Source organism: Mus caroli, chromosome 5 (genome assembly GCF_900094665.2).
Source record: "Mus caroli chromosome 5, CAROLI_EIJ_v1.1, whole genome shotgun sequence".
Lineage (NCBI taxonomy): Eukaryota > Metazoa > Chordata > Mammalia > Rodentia > Muridae > Mus > Mus caroli.
Window position 1 is genome coordinate 61124121 of NC_034574.1, and position 5546 is coordinate 61129666.

The 5546-nt window shown below is 43.1% G+C and overlaps 1 protein-coding gene across 4 annotated transcripts in view; it reads right to left on the reverse strand.

Moving 5' to 3' along the window:
• Nucleotides 1–5546, reverse strand: part of Atp8a1 (ATPase phospholipid transporting 8A1) — a 226127-nt gene that overhangs the window by 202209 nt on the left and 18372 nt on the right. The window lies entirely within an intron of this gene.

Here is a 5546-nt window from a genome sequence, read left to right on the forward strand (position 1 = left end):
ATGGTTGTGAGCCACCATGTGGTTGCTGGGATTTGAACTCTGGACCTTCGGAAGAGCAGTCGGGTGCTCTTACCCACTGAGCCATCTCACCAGCCCCAAGAAACTCTTCAGTACATCTCAGGTCTCCAGACACAAGTGCAGAGCTGGGGCGGGGGAAGAAAATGTCATCTGCATGAGTACGTCATCACTGGGCTGAACACAGCTCAGGCTCTGCGGACATCTGGTGCTGTCACCAGTTCAGTGTCTGCTTTCCTGGAAGTCTCCCACTTTTCTTTGGCAAACCACCCACAGGAGTGCTGGGGCATCCCTTCAATCACCTCCCTCAGCCCCATTTAACTTAAGAATGTTGGGTGCAGTAGGACTTGGTGGTACCCAGAAGTGACGGCCCACTACTCACACTACCTTAGCTCTCACGTGACCCGTCTAGAAAGCTTTTGTTTTGTTTGTTTTGAACTCGGCTTCTGCCCACGGGACAAAAGTGCTCATTAAACCCCTTCCTGAACCTGGCCCAACTTCTTCCAAATGCTTGCACTCATGACTGGGGCACTTCTGCACCTGCTCTCCTCAGTAGATCATTAAACTTCAGGAAACTTCCACAACAGGCTCTACTTGCTCGATCAGATCATCTGCTTGCTCTAATTAAGTTCTTCATCCAGCACATTCTAGAACACTGTGGGATGCCACGCCGAGGGACTTGCAGGAGAGCTGAAAAGCTTTCCATACCCATTGCTTCCTCTCACTACTTTCCTGTTCAAGCTGTTGTGACCCTGGCCTGTTACCTTTAAACTTCTCTGAGTTATTGAAAGAAGAAGCTGTAATAAAGAGACACCTAACTCTCACATATAAAACATGGTTACTTGCTTTATTCATTCACTCACTCACTCATTCACTCACTCATTCACTTGTTCATTCACTCACTCATTCACTCATTCATTCACTCACTCATTCACTCACTCATTCACTCATTCATTCAACAACTGAGCATGACCTCATCTCTTCCTTAAATTCCAATTCTTACAAAATTTTTCTATAGCCATCATAGCCCTGATGAATTTCGCTTATATATCAGAACACATTCTTTATCACTCTTCAGTGTATCACACAGAAAAGTTTACATCTGAGGAATGTGCCTGGCATAATTATGATTACTTTCTGAGTAGTAGATATGCATAATGTACACACATACACTGTGCACACTGCTAGTAAGAATAACAGATGAATAGATGTCTCTAACTTTGGCAGCAAGTCTAGATCAGGAGTAAAGGCACGCTTAAGTATTAACTGGGTATGTTGCTCTAACATAGGGAAGTAACATGAGTCACACTATAGAGAAGTCTTGTGTGCACAGCCATCAAGTGTTTATTACATTTTCTACTTTGATATAAGGTATCCAGAAATTCCCAGAAATTTGTAATCTTGCCCCCTGTCATGATAGCCACTAGCATACTCTCTTATGAAGACCTACTTTTACTATACACAGTAAATAGTATTTTTCTATTACCTCTGGAAGAACAAATTTAAAAAGAGACAATTGTGAGCACACTGGACACAGCAACACCATTTGTCTACAACAGGAAGAAAATAATACGTGGACACCTCCTGAAGTCACACTGAGCTGTGACAAGCTCTAAAAGTAGTACTCTGAATCCTGCGTGGGGACATGAAGAAGAACTCCGCTATGTTCAGAAGAAAACACTATCCATAAGCAGGATTCCATGGAGACCTATGGCCTGCCTAGTGTTGGGCTTCACTTGGAGTAAGTCCTGAATCTGTGGCAGCCAGATTTGGGTATCATCCTAGAAAAATAATCACGTTGGGCAGCTTGGGTTACTAGGAAGTGGCAGTAAAGCATTTACCAACAACGTTAACATCCATGCTCAGGTGGAAACTCAGGAAATGTAATGAACGAGGGAGGGGGATCTGATGGCATCACCTAGAAACACCCCAGAGGCCATGTGGTCTGAGTGAAGAAGGAACAAAACCATGTGTCACCAAGCAGACTGACTAGCACCGAGGGGCTTTCCACAGCGAGACATCTAGGGGACGTCTCCATCTCCAGGAAGGGGCCCTCAGTTAAAGTATTGGCAGCTTGCCTAAGCCTCAAGCTCTGCCCTAAGAAGGTCTTGGAAAGAAGATGCTGAGTGAGCTGTGCCTACAGACTGGACTCTAAATGACAGAAAAGGGGAAAGGCAAAAAGATGCACTAGAAGATGCAAAGGGTAAGAAGCCTTGATGATCAAGTCAGACATATCTCTTACACTTCAGAACACATTTCATGCTATCAGGAAGACCCACAAAGGGGAGACTCCTGATTGGCTAAGACAACATGCGGACTAACTGTTAGGCTCCCCGAAGAGAGAAGAAAATGGAGTATTTAGACTCCACTGACATTGGACATAAAATCCTAGAACAAGTGACAGGAGACCCAGAAAGGCAGGACACAGGCTTATATATTCCAGAGTGGAATGCACGCACAGACACACAAGAATAGAGTGAATGCATTTCTTAAAATCTTAAGAGCCCACCAGAATGCTTTCCCCCTTCATTTGGGATGCAAGAATTTGATGAGACAGGCCTGTGGCCCAAAATAGTTGTGTGGAGTTAACAGATAACAAAAGCAGAACTTAGCAACTCCTACGTCACTTCATTGTCTGTCAAGCTGCAGCATCGAAAACTAGGCAGAGCAGAAGCCAAAGTCAGAAGAACTAAATCGAAGGGGAAGTGGAGAGCTTTGCTTTATTATTTTAAGGTAATAAAATAATATCTTTAAGACTTTGTATCTTATAATAGCAACATACACACACTCACATACACACATGCACTCTCTCTCTCTCTCTCTCTCTCTCTCTCTCTCTCTCTCTCTTGAATTATGAGAGCCTGAATGGTGGTTAAGTGGAGTGTCATAACAGAGATCCATGGACCTCAACAGAAGATTCAAAAATGAAAAGACAAAAAACAACCAAACAAAAAACCCCAAACAAACAAAATCCACTGCCAAACAGCCAGGTTACATACATTACAGGACACTGTGAGTCAACATGTGTGCTTTCTAGTCTCACAGATCTAAGCTCATAGTTGCAAAGGACTTATAGAAATGGCTTAAACATGAAAAATGTGGAAGTTAGAAAGAAGATCTATGCACACTGAGAATTCAGGTAAGACCGAGTGGGATTTAATTACTTCGAAGGAGCTATTTCAATATAGACAGAAACACAGACTATATTAAAAGGTGTGCCAGTTTACAGAGCCTTCTTTATATCACCTGAGCCTGATCAATACTGCTAGTGTGCCATGATTTAGAGGCCAATATCTGTCAAAAACCTCATACAAAGAAATGATTAAGGGATCGTTTAATGACCAGAAACCAGTAAACTTCCATAAACAAATTGCCTGCTTTTTCTTTTTTCCTTCCTTCCTTCTTTCCTTCCTCCCTCCTTTCCTTTCCTTTCCTTTCCTTTCCTTTCCTTTCCTTTCCTTTCCTTTCCTTTCCTTTCCTTTCCTTCCCTTTCCTTTCCTTTCCTTTCTTCTGCCCTCCCCAATCTCTTTGGAGACAGAGTCTCACTATGTAGCCTTGGCTGGCCTGGAGCTCACTAAGTAGAGACCAGGCTGTTGAGACCTCACAGAGCTCTGCCTGCCTCCGCTTCCTGAATGCAGGGATTAAAGGTGAATATCACAACACCCAGCCTTTCAATTCTTTACTACAAATACTAAATAACATGTGGTGGCTATGGATATAATGTAGTTCAGTGGTTGGTTTATCATGTGTGAAGCCTGGGGAAGGGGATGGGATAGACAAACTAGCATCCCATTACAATCCATAGCTGTGTATCCATGCAGATCCACAAGCAGGCAAAACCTACTGAAAGGCCCAAGCATGGGCTGCACTTAATTCCTGCTTCCTTTCCTTCCCTGGTCTAGTGCCTAACCCTAGGTATCAGGATCAATGCAATTTGCATAGAAGAGCCAGGCCTCTTCTGGGAACATGGACTTGCAATTCAGCAGTAAGGTCAGCTAACTCAGCACCACAGAGATGTGGGCTCCAGGGTGGCACAAGCATGGCTTGTATATGGCTCAAGTGTGTCCCACAGTGACTCATGTGTTGAAATCTAATTCCCACTGTGAGACATTAAGAGAAGAGAAACAATTTAGAGTGAGCCCTTGGGCTTCATCAGGAGTAGGTGAGGTCTGAGTGCAACCCCATGGCTGAATTTCACAACTGAAAGAGAGATACCATCTCTCTCTCTCTCTCTCTCTCTCTCTCTCTCTCTCTCTCTCTCTCATGTGTGGGTGTATCTGTCTGTCTGTCTCTTGTGTGCCTCTGTCTCTCTCTCTCTAGGTCTGTCTGTCTAACTCTGTCTTCTCTGTCTCTGTCTATCTCTCTCTGTATCTCCCTATCTCTGTCTCTCTCTGTGTATGTGTGTGTCTGTCTTCTCTTGTGTGCCTCTGTCTTCTCTGTCTCTCCTTGTCTCTGTCTCTCTTACTCCTTCCCTATCTCTTGGCACACCACCAGAACACTCTGTAATCAAGAAAGCCATAGCATTTGTAAATGAACTCTTGGCCTTGGACCTCAAGAACTGGGAGGGAAAATAGAGCATCCTCCTTTATAAAGCTGGTTACCTGGCTTCAGATGTTTCATTGCAGCAATGGTCCTCAACCTCCCTAAGGCTGCGACCCTCCAATACAGCTCCTCACATACTATTCTGCAATCATAAAATTACTTTTGTTGCTACTTCCTAACTATGATTTTGCTACTATTATGAATCATAACGTAAATATCTGTGTTCCCTGATGGTGGTTGGCCACCTCTGTGAAAGATTTGTTTGACCCACAGTTGAGAACCACTGCATTGGAGTAGTGAACACTGGACCAACATACATGCCAGAGGCATGGAATAGCAAAGGGGAAAGACAGACAGACATAAAAGCCAGTGCAAAACTGGACAGAGCAATGGAGTTCCTAACCCTGCCCCACAAGTTCACCTCCCACCCAGAAGCTTCCCTGGCAGAGCATATAAGTTAGTGAGTATATAAGTTAGGATATGAGTCAGCTAAACCCCTGAGTTCAAATGGTGGAATGAGGACACACCGGGCATGAGACAATCAAAAGGTCATGCCAGGTTCTGCAAGATTAAACAAGGTCAAGTCCTATACTAAGGCCTAAGAAAGTCAACTGTGCAAATACAACATGAGAGACAACTGGCAGAGCAAGATGTGAAGAGAACACACTGACTGTTGTGTTTTCTCAGCAGAAAGAACTGCCTGAGAATGGGGTGACCTGTCTCAGGAGATGTGGTACCTCCCCAGAGAGGAAGGGATTCAAGCTGGAAATGAGACCCCAAATCATGGCTAATATTCAATATCAGATCTGTGTTGCAAGAAATGGCTTTGAAGGTCTATCCCAGCCCCAGAAATAACTCATCATTTATATATATATATATATATATAATTTATATATATAATATTTAATATATATTACATACACATATACAATACATATATAATATATTGTATACATACATAATATATATATATATATATATATATATAT